This window comes from Triticum dicoccoides, chromosome 5A, assembly GCF_002162155.2.
Source record: "Triticum dicoccoides isolate Atlit2015 ecotype Zavitan chromosome 5A, WEW_v2.0, whole genome shotgun sequence".
NCBI lineage: Eukaryota > Viridiplantae > Streptophyta > Magnoliopsida > Poales > Poaceae > Triticum > Triticum dicoccoides.
The window spans coordinates 376,612,578-376,628,018 of NC_041388.1; positions in this window are offsets into that span (position 1 = coordinate 376,612,578).

A 15,441-nucleotide genomic window follows, 5' to 3' on the forward strand; every position below is an offset into this window, starting at 1 on the left:
GGGTGCGACCTATTTGGCGGCATGGTGAAGTAGGCAGTTCCAGCTGCCGAGTCGGTGAGGCCGGCGCGGTTGCGGTGGCGACCGACGGCAGGGAAAGAGCAATGTCGCGACGGTCGACGACTACGCGGAAGTAGCGCTAGAACTCCGGACGAATCCAAAGTTGGAGCCGCTCCGGCGCCGTGAACAACGGCGGGGTGAATCGGCTCCGGTACGGTTCACGCGGCCGTCGTCGAGGCAGCACCAGCAGCACGGAGTAAGAGGCACACGGCCCAGTGCACGACGGTAAATGGACAGCGTCTCCGGCATTAGGGAGGAGGGCGGCTGTGAAATTGGTGCGGTGGGGGGCGCCATGGAGGTGGGGCTGAGGTTTCGCGGCTCGGGAGAAGGGAGCTTCCCGGGGAGAAGGTGATTTGGCGCCCACGAGGTATGAATGGGGGCGGGCGGGCGGGAATTGGGAGGGGAGTGGAACCATGTCTTACGGACGAATTTGTCTGAAATGTGAGGGGGAGTTACAGTTCTACCCTTGCCTATAGGCTTCTCGGCTTGGGTCTGTGTACTGAGGGTCGGGAATAGTAGAGTAACTTTGCTTCTCCACAAATAGTGGGCGGGAGCGATTCCAGGCGAGGAGGGCGTGTTTTGAACTATAGTGGGCGCGAGCGATTTCGGGCGAGGAGAGCGTGTTTTGAAATAGTGGGCGCGAGCTATTTCGGGCGAGGAGAGCGTGTTTTGCCGACCAAGGTTTATGAATTATTCGGCACATGTCATTTCGGCCGAGGAGAAGGCGCGCTTGGATGAAGTTATGAACCTACCCTCAATGTACAACGGGCCAATTTATACATGTCCCACATAGGACGGTAATTTCGCGTCTCCCATTTATTTGCTCGGGCGAATTCCACCGAGCAGAGAGGATGTTTAACGGTTCGTTCACATTTTGGGAGAACGAGCATCCACGTCTACCTTACCAAGTCGATTCGGATCAAATTTTGAAATATTAGCTTGCCACTTCTTTTTTAGATGGAGAGATGATGCTCGGGGGTAATGTGTTTTTACATGCTCGTTGCTAGCGATTTACTATATGACAAATAGTTGACCCACTCAAAAACGTGAATCAAACCCAAAATGAAATATCTCGATTCAATGAAATAGCTCGTTCAGTAGGTCAAAATAGTGAACTAAATCCAAAATTGAACACCTCAATCGAGTAGCATGTTGTACAGTAATATAGTGTTGGGGAACGTAGCAGAAATTCAAAATTTTCCTACGTGTCACCAAGATCTATCTATGGAGAAACCAGCAACGAGGGGAAGGAGAGTGCATCTACATACCCTTGTAGATCGCTATGCGGAAGCGTTCAAGAGAACGGGGTTGAAGGAGTCGTACTCGTCGTGATCCAAATCACCGGAGATCCTAGTGCCGAACGGACGACACCTCCGCGTTCAACACACGTACTGCCCGACGATGTCTCCCACGCCTTGATCCAGCAAGGAGAGAGGGAGAGGTTGAGGAAGACTCCATCCAGCAGCAGCACAACGGCGTGGTGGTGGTGGAGGAGCATGGCACTCCAGCAGGGCTTCGCCAAGCACCGCGAGATATGAGGAGAAAGAGAGGGAGGGCTGCACCAACGAGAGAGATCTAATCGCGTGTGTTGGGCAGCCCCTAGGCCAAGTATATATAGGGGAAGGGGAGGGGGCTGCGCCCCCTCTAGGGTTCCCACCCCTAGAGGGGCGGCAGCCCTAGATGGCTTTGGGGTGGCGGCCAAGAGGGGGAGGAGAGGGAGGCGCAGGGAGCATGGGCCTTAGGGCCCATCTGCCCTTAGGGTTTGCCCCCTCTCCCCTCTAGGCGCATGGGCCATGGTGGGAGGCGCCCTAGCCCACCTAGGGGCTGGTGCCTTCTCACACTTGGCCCATGTATGCCTCTGGGGCCCATGGCCCCCCCGGTGGACCCCCGGAGCCCTCCGGTGGTCCCGGTACATTACCGATAAACCCCGAAACCTTTCCGGTGACCAAAACAGGACTTCCCATATATAAATCTTTACCTCCGGACCATTCCAGAACTCCTCGTGACGTCTGGGATCTCATACGGGACTCCGAACAACATTCGGTAACCACATACAAACTTCCTTTATAACCCTACCATCATCGAACCTTAAGTGTGTAGACCCTACGGGTTCGGGAACCATGCAGACATGACCGAGACGTTCTCCGGTCAATAACCAACAGTGGGATCTGGATACCCATGTTGGCTCCCACATGTTCCACGATGATCTCATCGGATGAACCATGATGTCAAGGACTTAATCAATCTCGTATACAATTCCCTTTGTCTATCGGCATGATACTTGCCCGAGATTCGATCGTCGGTATCCCGATACCTTGTTCAATCTCGTTACCGGCAAGTCTCTTTACTCGTTCCGTAAGACATCATCCCGTGATCAACTCCTTGGTCACATTGTGCACATTGTGATGATGTCCTACCGAGTGGGCCCAAAGATACCTCTCCGTCACACGGAGTGACAAATCCCAGTCTCGATTCGTGCCAACCCAACAGACACTTTCGGAGATACCCGTAGTGCACCTTTATAGTCACCCAGTTACGTTGTGACGTTTGGCACACCCAAAGCACTCCTACGGTATCCGGGAGTTGCACAATCTCATAGTCTAAGGAAATGATACTTGACATTAGAAAAGCTTTAGCAGACGAACTACACGATCTATGTGCTAGGCTCAGGATTGGGTCTTGTCCATCACATCATTCTCCTAATGATGTGATCCCGTTATCAACGACATCCAATGTCCATGGTCAGGAAACCGTAACCATCTATTGATCAACAAGCTAGTCAACTAGAGGCTTACTAGGGACATGGTGTTGTCTATGTATCCAGACATGTATCTGAGTTTCCTATCAATACAATTCTAGCATGGATAATAAACAATTATCATGAACAAGGAAATATAATAATAACCAATTTATTATTGCCTCTAGGGCATATTTCCAACAGTCTCCCACTTGCACTAGAGTCAATAATCCAGTTCACATCGATATGTGATTAACACTCAAGGTCACATCCCCATGTGACTAACCCCCAAAGAGTCCTGGGTTTGATCATGTTATGCTTGTGAGAGAGGTTATAGTCAATGGATCTGAAACATTCAGATCCGTATGTACTTCGCAAATTTCTATGTCATATTGTAGATGCAACTACTACGCTACAATTGGAGCTATTCCAAATAACTGTTCTACTATATGAATCCAGTTTACTACTTAGAATAATCTGGATTAGTGTCAAAGTTTGCATCGGCGTAACCCTTACGACGAACTCTTTTACCACCTCCATAATCGAGAAAATTCCTTAGTCCACTAGTTACTAAGGATAACTTTGACCGCTGTCCTGTGATCCATTCTTGGATCACTCTTGTACCCCTTGACTGACTCATGGCAAGGCACGTTTCAGGTGCGGTACACAGCATAGCATACTGTAGAGCCTATGTCTCAAGCATAGGGGACGACCTTCGTCCTTTCTCTCTATTCTACCGTGGTCGAGCTTTAAGTCTTAACTTCATACCTTACAACTCAGGCAAGAACTCCTTCTTTGACTGATCCATCTTGAACACCTTCAAGATCATGTCAAGGTATTTTCTCATTTGAAAGTACCATTAAGCGTTTTGATCTATCCTTATAGATCTTGATGCTCAATGTTCAAGTAGCTTAATCCAGGCTTTTCATTGAAAAACACTTTCAAATAACCCTATATGCTTTCCAGAAATTCTACATCATTTCTGATCAGCAATATGTCAACAACATATACTCATCAGAAATTCTATAGTGCTCCCACTCACTTCTTTGGAAATACAAGTTTCTCATAAACTTTGTATAAACCCAAAATCTTTGATCATCTCATCAAAGCATACATTCCAACTCCGAGATGCTTACTCCAGTCCTTAGAAGGATTGCTGGAGCTTTGCATACTTATTAGCATCTTTCAGGATTGACAAAACCTTCCGGTTGTATCACATACAACCTTTCCCCAAGAAAATCGTCGAGGAAACAATGTTTTGACATCCTATCTGCAAGATTTCATAAATAATGCAGTGACTGCTAATATAATTCCAACAGACTCTTAGCATCGCTACGAGTGAGAAAATCTCACCGTAGTCAACTCCTTGAACTTGTCGGAAAACATCTTAACGACAAGTCGAGCTTTCTTAATGGTGACATTTACCATCATTGTCCGTCTTCCTTTTTTTAAAAATCCATCTGTACTCAACAGCCTTACGACCATCGAGCCGTTCTGCCAAAGTCTACACTTTGTTTTCATACATGGATCCTCTCTCAGATTTTATGGCCTCGAGCCATTTATCAGAATCCGGCCCACCATCGCTTTCTCCATAGCTCGTAGGTTCATTGTTGTCTAGCAACATGACTTCCAAGATAGAATTACGTACCACTCTGAAGTAGTACGCATCCTTGTTATCCTACGAGGTTTGGTAGTGACTTGATCTGAATTTTCATGATCACTATCATAAGCTTCCACTTCAATTGGTGTAGGTGCCCCAGGAACAACTCCCTGTGCCCTGCCACACACTAGTTGAAGAGACGGTTCAATAACCTCATCAGGTCTCCACCATCCTCCCACTCAATCCTTCCGAGAGAAACTTTTCCTCGAGAAAGGACCCGATTCTAGAAACAATCCCTTATTGCTTTCGGATCTGAGACAGGAGGTATACCCAACTGTTTTGGGTGTCCTATGAAGATGCATTTATCCGCTTTGGGTTCGAGCTTATCAGCCTGAAACTTTTCCACATAAGCGTCGCAGCCTCAAACTTTTAAGAAATGACAGCTTAGGTTTCTCTAAACCATAGTTCATGCGGTGTCATCTCATCGGAATTACGTGGTGCCCTATTAAAGTGAATGTGGTTGTCTCTAATGCCTAACCCATAAACTATCGTGGTAATTCGATAAGAGACATCATGGTATGCATCATATCCAATAGGGTGCAGTTATGATGTTCGGACACACCATCACACTATGGTGTTCCAGGCTATATCAGTTGTGAAACAATTTCCACAATGTCTTAATTCTGTGCCAAACTCGTAATTCAGATATTCATCTCTATGATCATATCATAGATATTTTATCCTCTTGTCACGACGATCTTTCAACTTCACCCTGAAATTACTTGAACCTTTCAATAATTCAGACTCGTGATTCATCAAGTAAATATACTCAACATCTACTCAAATCATCTGTGAAGTAAGAACATAACGATATCCACTACACGCCTCAGCACTCATTGGACTGCACACATCAAAATGTATTACTTCCAACAAGTTGCTTTCTAGTTCCATTTTACTGAAAACGAGGCTTTCAGTCATCTTGCCCATGTGGTATGATTTGCATGTCTCAAGTGATTCAAAATCAAGTGAGTCCAAATGGTCCATTTGCATGGAGTTTCTTCATGCATATACACCAATAGACATGGTACGCATGTCTCAAACTTTTCAAAACGAGTGAGCCCAAAGATCCATCAACATGGAGCTTCTTCATGCGTTTTATACCGATATGACTTATGTGGCAGTGCCACAAGTAGGTGGTACTATCATTACTATCTTTTGGCATGAACATGTGTATTACTACGATCGAGATTCAATAAACCATTCATTTTAGGTGCAAGACCATTGAAGGTATTATTCAAATAAACAGAGTAACCATTATTCTCCTTAAATGAATAACCGTATTGCGATAGACATAATCCAATCATGTCTATGCTCAATGCAAACACCAATCTTGATGGTAGAGGGAGCGTACGATATTTGATCAACCTTGGAAATACTTCCAACACATATCGTCATCTCACCTTTAGCTAGTCTCCGTTTATTCCGTAGCTTTTATTTCGAGTTACTAACACTTAGCAACCGAACCGGTATCTAATACCCTGGTGCTACTAGGAGTACTAGTAAAGTGCACATTAACACAATGTATATCCAATATACTTCTATCGACCTTGCCAGCCTTCTCATCTACCAAGTATCTAGGGTAATTTTGCTCCAGTGGCTGTTCCCCTTATTACAGAAGCACTTAGTCTCGGGTTTGGGTTCAACCTTGGGTTTCTTCACTAGAGCAGCAGCTGATTTGCTGTTTCATGAAGTATCCCTTCTTGCCCTTGCCCTTCTTGAAACTAGTGGTTTCACCAACCATTAACAATTGATGCTCCTTCTTGATTTCTACTTTTGTGGTGTCAAACATCGCAAATATCTCAAGGATCATCATATATGTCCCTGATATATTATAGTTTATCACGAAGCTCTAGCAGCTTGGTGGTAATGAGAGAAACATCACTATCTCATCTGGAAGATCAACTCCCACTCGATTCAAATGATTGTTGTACTCAGACAATCTGAGCACAAGCTCAACAATTGAGCTTTTCTCCCTTAGTTTGCAGGCTAAGAAAATCGTCGGAGGTCTTATACCTCTTGACATGGGCATGAGCCTGAAATCCCAATTTCAGCCCTCGAAACATCTCATATGTTTCGCGACGTTTCAAAACGTCTTCGGTGCCTCAAATCTAAACTGTTTAACTGAAATATCACGTAGTTATCAAAATGTGTATGTCAGATGTTCGCAACATCCACAGACGACATTCGAGGTTTAGCACACTGAGCGGTGCATTAAGGACATAAGCCTTCTATGAAGCAATGAGGACAATCCTCAGTTTACGGACCTAGTCCGCATAATTGCTACTATCAACTTTCAACTAAATTTTCTCTAGGAACATAAGTAAACAGTAGAACTGAAGCGCGAGCTACAACATAATTTGCGAAGACCTTTTGACTATGTTCAGGATAATTAAGTTCATCTTATGAACTCCCACTCAGATAGACATCCCTCCAGTCATCTAAGTGATTACATGATCCGAGTCGACTAGGCCGTGTCCGATCATCACGTGAGACGGACTAGTCAACATCGGTGAACATCTTCATGTTGATCGTATCTGCCATACAACTCATGCTCGACCTTTCGGTCTCTTGTGTTCCGAGGCCATGTCTGTACATGCTAGGCTCGTCAAGTCAACCTAAGTGTTTCGCGTGTGTTTCGAGGCCATGTCTGTACATGCTAGGCTCGTCAACACCCGTTGTATTCGAACGTAAGAATCTATGCCACCCGATCATCACGTGGTGCTTCGAAACAACGAACTGTCGCAACGGTGCACAGTTAGGGGGAACACTTTCTTGAAATTTTAAAGAGGGATCATCTTGTTTACTACCGTCATTCTAAGCAAATAAGATGTATAAACATGATAAACATCACATGCAATTAAATAGTGACATGATATGGCCAATATCACTTTGCTCCTTTTGATCTCCATCTTCGGGGCTCCATGATCATCATCGTCACCGGCATGACACCATGATCTCCATCATCATGATCTCCATCATCGTGTCTTCATGAAGTTGCTCGCCAACTATTACTTCTACTACTACAGCTAACAGTTAGCAATAAAGTAAAGTAATTACATGACGTTTATGTTGACACACAGGTCATAAATAAATTAAGACAACTCCTATGGCTCCTGCCGGTTGTCATACTCATCGACATGCAAGTTGTGATTCCTATTACAAGAACATGATCAATCTCATACATCACATATCATTCATCACATTCTTCTTGGCCGTATCATATCACATAGCATACCCTGCAAAAACAAGTTAGACGTCCTCTAATTGTTGTTTGCATGTTTTACGTGGCTGCTATGGGTTTCTAGCAAGAACGTTTCTTACCTACGCAAAGACCACAACGTGATATGCCAATTGCTATTTACCCTTCATAAGGACCCTTTTCATCGAATCCGATCCGACTAAAGTGGGAGAGACAGACACCCGCCAGCCACCTTATGCAACTAGTCCATGTCAGTCGGTGGAACCGGTCTCACGTAAGCGTACGTGTAAGGTTGGTCTGGGCCGCTTCATCCCACAATGCCGCCGAATCAAGATTGTACTAGTAACGGTAAGCATATTGAACAAAATCAACGCCCACAACTACTTTGTGTTCTACTCGTGCATAGAATCTACGCAATAGACCTAGCTCATGATGCCACTGTTGGGGAACATAGCAGAAATTCAATTTTCCTACGTGTCACCAAGATCTATCTATGGAGAAACCAGCAACGAGGGGAAGGAGAGTGCATCTACATACCCTTGTAGATCACTATGCGGAAGCGTTCAAGAGAACGGGGTTGAAGGAGTCGTACTCGTCGTGATCCAAATCACCGGAGATCCTAGTGCCGAACGGATGGCACCTCCGCGTTCAACACACGTACAGCCCGACGATGTCTCCCACGCCTTGATCCAGCAAGGAGAGAGGGAGAGGTTGAGGAAGACTCCACCCAGCAGCAGCACAACGGCGTGGTGGTGGTGGAGGAGCATGGCACTCCAGCAGGGCTTCGCCAAGCACCGCGAGATATGAGGAGAAAGAGAGGGAGGGCTGCACCAACGAGAGAGATCTAATCGCGTGTGTTGGGCAGCCCCTAGGCCAAGTATATATAGGGGAAGGGGAGGGGCTGCGCCCCCTCTAGGGTTCCCACCCCTAGAGGGGCGGCAGCCCTAGGTGGCTTTGGGGTGGCGGCCAAGAGGGGGAGGAGAGGGAGGCGCAGGGAGCATGGGCCTTAGGGCCCATCTGCCCTTAGGGTTTGCCCCCTCTCCCCTCTAGGCGCATGGGCCATGGTGGGAGGCGCTCTAGCCCACCTAGGGGCTGGTGCCTTCTCACACTTGGCCCATGTATGCCTCTGGGGCCCATGGCCCCCCTCCCCCCCGATGGACCCCCGGACCCCTCCGGTGGTCCCGGTACATTAAACGATAAACCCCGAAACCTTTCCGGTGACCAAAACAGGACTTCCCATATATAAATCTTTACCTCCGGACCATTCCGGAACTCCTCGTGACGTCCGGGATCTCATCCGGGACTCCGAACAACATTTGGTAACCACATACAAACTTCCTTTATAACCCTAGCATCATCGAACCTTAAGTGTGTAGACCCTACGGGTTCGGGAACCATGCAGACATGACCGAGATGTTCTCCGGTCAATAACCAACAGCGGGATCTGGATACCCATGTTGGCTCCCACATGTTCCATGATGATCTCATCGGATGAACCACGATGTCAAGGACTTAATCAATCCCGTATACAATTCCCTTTGTCTATCGGTACGATACTTGCCCGAGATTCGATCGTCGGTATCCCGATACCTTGTTCAATCTCGTTACCAGCAAGTCTCTTTACTCGTTCCGTAACACATCATCCCATGATCAACTCCTTGGTCACATTGTGCACATTATGATGACGTCCTACCGAGTGGGCCTAGAGATACCTCTCCGTCACACGGAGTGACAAATCCCAGTCTTGATTCGTGCCAACCCAACAGACACTTTCGGAGATACCCGTAGTGCACCTTTATAGTCACCTAGTTACGTTGTGACATTTGGCACACCCAAAGCACTCCTACGATATCCGGGAGTTGCACAATCTCATAGTGTAAGGAAATGATACTTGACATTAGAAAAGCTTTAGCATACGAACTACACGATCTATGTGCTAGGCTCAGGATTGGGTCTTGTCCATCACATCATTCTCCTAATGATGTGATCCCGTTATCAACGACATCCAATGTCCATGGTCAGGAAACCGTAACCATCTATTGATCAACAAGCTAGTCAACTAGAGGCTTACTAGGGACATGGTGTTGTCTATGTATCCACACATGTATCTGAGTTTCCTATCAATACAATTCTAGCATGGATAATAAACGATTATCATGAACAAGGAAATATAATAATAACCAATTTATTATTGCCTCTAGGGCATATTTCCAACATATAGTACTCCATGAACATGTTGAAAGTCAAATTAATGAACTTGTTTGATATACGCATATATCTGTTCATGTGTGGATTGCAGACAACATGTTCTCCAATTTAAATATTTGAATGCAAGTTTATATCGAAACATGGTTTATATTGGTCTTTGATGCATAAAACGCAACCTCCCCCTCTCCCGAACTCCTGTTCTCTGTCTCTCTCTCTCTCTCACCGACAATCTTCAATTCTGTTGCACGCATCCGACACAAAAACCTTGTTGGTCCCTCTCCCTTTCTCTCCATCTCTCTCTCTCTCTCTCTCTCTCTTTGTGTGTGTGTGTGGGGGGGGGGGTCTTTCTAGTTCACATGCATATATACACCATCTATAGGTCTCTCTCGCACACTATGTATGATACTCTAGCTAGTCCAAGCTAGATATCTTGGGTGCACTCATCGTACGCACACAAATTACTTGGCTCTTTGCCTGTAACTCTCTCACGCACCACTATGTCGTATCGGAGCTCTTCCCCCCCTCTCTCAAACTCTCCAACCACCTGGGTCACACATACATATGCATATCTCACTCGCACTCGATAGGCCCATCTAAAACTCTATCTCTCCCCGTCGTTCTCTCTCCATCTCACACGCGCACACACACAATCTCATGCCCAGCTAACCAAGTATGATGGTCTCTCACTCAATTGTAGGCACATGCAATCCCCCCTATATGTATATGACTAGCTAATCTTAGTCTCCATCACAAACATGTGCATGGTCTATCTCGATTTCTCTCGGGGCATCTTTCTATCGCGCACGCACTCCCTCGATCTTCCACCCATATAGTCCCCTCACGATCTCGACGGGATCTCTCTATCACAAACACACCCTCTCTCCCTCCCCATGCATCCATGCCATCCATGTGTCCCTCTCGACCTTTGTTCCTTGTTGGCCAGACCTCTATTGGACATGTGCTATAGGGGTGTCTCTCTCCATTGCAAACAATCACACACTAGCTATCTTCGTGTATCTCCTCGCCTCGCTTTTCCATCTCGGAGATGCATGCGTGATATGTTCGCATAAGAAACGAAAAAACACACACACTCTCTAATTTATCGTTTGTTGTCACTTTCTCTTTCACACACATACTCTTTTTGCACACTTACTCATTCTCCTTCACACGCACTTGATCTGTCTCGACTGAGGCACTCTCCTCGGTCCATAGCATATAGATTTATTGAAAAGTCAAACATCACAAAGTTTGACCATGTACGTGGAGAAAAAGAATTACATCTAGTATGGCAAACATATACCATTAGATTCACCATGAGATGTAGTTTCGTATGATGTATCTTTGGTATTGTAGATATAAATAACATTTGCGTAAACCTGATCAAAGTTTCCAAAGTTTGACTTCTAAAAAATTTACATGCACTGCATTATCGAGCGGATGGAATATCTCTTTCCCCCTCTCAGCTATCTGACGCACCACTCAGCCTTATTGGGGCTCCTCAATCTCTCTCAAACTTTATTGGTCAGTTTGGTTCATGACCTGACCCTCATGCCTTGATGGCCGGTACTGCCTGGTGTGGACGTGAGATGTAAAATATTTCTGCCTGGTCAGGCTTGTGTGGTGCTGAAGCGTTTGGTTCATGCCTGGGCCAGGCAAAGCATCAACGTCCCATCAATCAATCCATGCATCAATTATTTAATGCTAATATCCATCCACGTTGTTGTTAGCCTCGTGGCCACATGACCAGGCACGGCCAGGCGTTCGAAATCGGTTGCCTGGGCTAGGCTACTTGCAGTGTCTGGAGTTCAGCCAGGCTAATTAAAGTGCAAGGGAACCCAGGCCAGGCGGGCTTTCTTTTTCACAGGGTAGCAACCAAACAAGCGTGCATGAAATCCAACCACAACCCCAGGCCAGGCAAAAGATGCTCAGGACGCAAGCCAAACTGGCCTTATATCTCTCTGGTTCACACGTACACATGTCTCGCTCGCGCTATACATATAGACCCATCCAACACTCTCCGCCCTTGTTCTCTCTCCATGTGACACGCACCCCCCTAAGTACCATAATCCCTCACTCCATCATAGGCGCAAGCACTCCCCCCTCCTAAGTATGATTGTCTCTTACTAGCCATCAGGAACACACGTATTGTCTCCTTCCATCCATATGTCTATCTCGACATCTCTCGGGGCATCTTCTATTGCGCACACACCTTGTCACTCGATCTCCCACCCATGTAGTCCCATCCCGATCTCCAGGGGATCTCTCTATGACAAACATACACTCTCTCCTCCCCATGTCTGCATTTTCTCCGTACGTCTCTCTCGACCTCTCTCCCTTGTTTGTCAGACCCCTCTTGGCCACGTGCTAGGGATCTTGCTCTCTCGGTTCCAAACAACCACACACTATCTCCTCACCTTGCCTCTGTTGTCGAAGATGCATGTGTGATATGTTTGCATAAGACACACACGCTTTTTCTCTACTTTTATCGTGTGTTGTCCATGTCTCTTTCACACACGCATGCACACTTTTTTCACTCTCTCTCTCTAGTTAGGGACTCTGTCACGTCCATAAGCATATGGATGTTTTGAAAAGTCAAACCTCAGAAAAGTTTGACCAGGTACATGTGGAGAAAAACATTTACTTCTAGAACGATCATTAGATTCATCACAACATGTACTTGATAACCCACAAGTATAGGGGATCGCAACAGTTTTCGAGGGTAGAGTATTCAATCCAAATTTATTGATTCGACACAAGGGGAGCCAAAGAATATTCTCAAGTATTAGCAGATGAGTTGTCAATTCAACCACACCTGGAAACTTAATATCTGCAGCAAAGTGTTTAGTAGCAAAGTAATATGATAGTAGTGATAACGGTAACAAAAGGTAACGGTAGTAAAAGCAATGTTTTTGGTATTTTGTAGTGATGATAGCAATAGCAATGGAAAAGTAAAAAAGCGAAGAACAATATATGGAAAGCTCGTAGGCAATGGATCGGTGATGGAGAATTATGCCGGATGCGGTTCATCATGTAACAGTCATAACCTAGGGTGACACAGAACTAGCTCCAGTTCGTCAATGTAATGTAGGCATGTATTCCGAATATAGTCATACGTGCTTATGGAAAAGAACTTGCATGACATCTTTTGTCCTACCCTCCCGTGGCAGCGGGGTCCTTACGGAAACTAAGGGATATTAAGGCCTCCTTTTAATAGAGAACCGGAACAAAGCATTAACACATGGTGAATACATGAACTCCTCAAACTACGGTCATCACCTGTAAGTATCCCGATTATTGTCACTTCGGGGTTAATGGATCATAACACATAATAGGTGACTATAGAATTGCAAGATAGGATCAAGAACACTCATATATTGATGAAAACATAATAGGTTCAGATCTGAAATCATGGCACTCGGGCCCTAGTGACAAGCATTAAGCATAGCAAAGTCATAGAAACATCAAACTCAGAACATAGTGGACACTAGGGATCAACCCCTAACAAAACTAACTCGATTACATGATAGATCCCATCCAACCCATCACCGTCCAGCAAGCCTACGATGGAATTACTCACGCACGGCGGTGTCGGGGATATGCCCCGCGGCGTAAACCGGCCGGAAGGATAAGTCGGCCGGACTTGGCGATTCACCGGTGACCTGCACAGACCAGACGGTTTACAGTTCATTGGTAATCCGGCAGGCGGGCCAGAGGAGCGACAAGACCCGGTGGCCCGTCTGGCGGTTCATGAAGGCCGGTTCATATTATGGTGGGCCGGTTTAAGAGGAAGGGAATATTTACCTTACAAAGAGTTAAGACCAGGACTTGTATCCAGTTTGCATTAGATATAGACTAGTCCTAATCCTAATAGGACTCCACATGTAACCCGCCCCTTCAGCATATATAAGGAGGGGCAGGGCTCCCCAAAGAGGGACAAGCTACAGACAACAATCAATAATCTCTAGGGCTAGACACAAAGAGGAGAGTCGGTTTACGGCGACTCCCTCGTGATGATAATGAGACCTAGCCTCAAACAGCATGTAGGGTTTTTACCGGATGATGTTTCCCAGGGCCCGAAGCTGTCTAAATCCCTGTCTTGTGTTGCGTCTCTCGATTCCGCTCAACCCCTCTCAAGCTATCACATAGATGCGTTGGCCTCGCGACTAAGTCCTCACACTAAGGACATCTGACGTGACAATTCCACGACAATTGGCGCCCACCGTGGGGCTCGCGCACGGTGGTGTTGAGTTCTTGGAGGGATCTTTCTCAGGGATCGAGAGGTTCATGATTAATCCGGACGACCATGGACAGAGTCCGCAAATTTATTGTTGGGAGATCAGAATTATGGTTAAACTTTTGGAGCCAGCAGATACAAGATCCATAGAGTTGTTAGGGTTTGTGTGCGGCGCCTCACGCGTTGCACGGCGACCAGTTGAATCCGAGCACATATCGCTTTGTTCGCTACAGATGAGATCGGACAAAAATCTGATTCGATGTCACCAAGCAATCAGATTGACGCATTGGTTTTAAGCAGTGGCCACAAATCCCGGGTTTTGACATGAGTTTTTTCTACTGCAAGTACACGTATTACAGTATCCGTGTCAGATTGCTGCTCCGCTTTGCATCCACATCAGTACGGATGAAGGCTGGTAATGATTGTTTAATCTAGCTGCAAAAATCCAAGGAATCAACTAGTACTTTCACTAGTACGTGACCGAGACTAGTACTAATTGAGTGCTACATTATACTACTACATCTACAGCCGCAAAGGCACCTACCAGATCATGGATAAAGAGTGTTTTTTATTCTCTCTGCGGTTTCCAGAGCGATCAACAATCTGCTGGCCGTGTTGATTGAGTCCTGGTTCTAAAAGGAAAAGGATACAATTCCATCGGAATCAGAGAAGAAAGAAGCCAGACTCGGTCTCTGAGCTGCCCCGTGCAGACCTCGCGTCGCTTTGCTGCTCCTCCATGCCAGTTCCGTCCGCACACCCGCCTCTGATTCGCCTCGCGCCGGCCCCGCCAGGCTGCGTCAAACCGGCTGCCCGCCTCTGCTGCTGCTCGTGGGTCACCATCTTCTACAAACCGCTACAACAAAAAGGCAGCCACCCATGTCACTGCTACACATCGCCCCGAGCCGCCGGCTGTCTCTGCCTCGCATCCGACCTGAACCGCCCTCACTGCATGGCCTCGCCGCAATGGCAGGCTGCCGCCGCTTGTCTCCACTGCGAGCCGCCCTGACTGATGCTTCGGCCGCGCCGAGTCACCGTCACCGTTGCGCTTGTGCCTCAGAGCCACCATGTCACCTCTCCTTTGAGCAATAGTTCAAGACCGAGTCGATCTACAAGCAGGAGCCAAGGCGATTTGAGTTTATGGATGTTGCTGCCACTTCCCAGTTGCAGAGGCCATGATTTCTAGGCTTTGGATGATTTCTAGGCTTTGGATGAACAAGAGCCTAACTACGTGGAGACCATGTACTGTTACACAAGGCCAAGCACTAGTATTAGTACTTTACTCTGTTCAAAGGTTCAAATCGCAGTACGGCCAGCAAAGACATCCTGGACAAATTCTGGCAGACGTG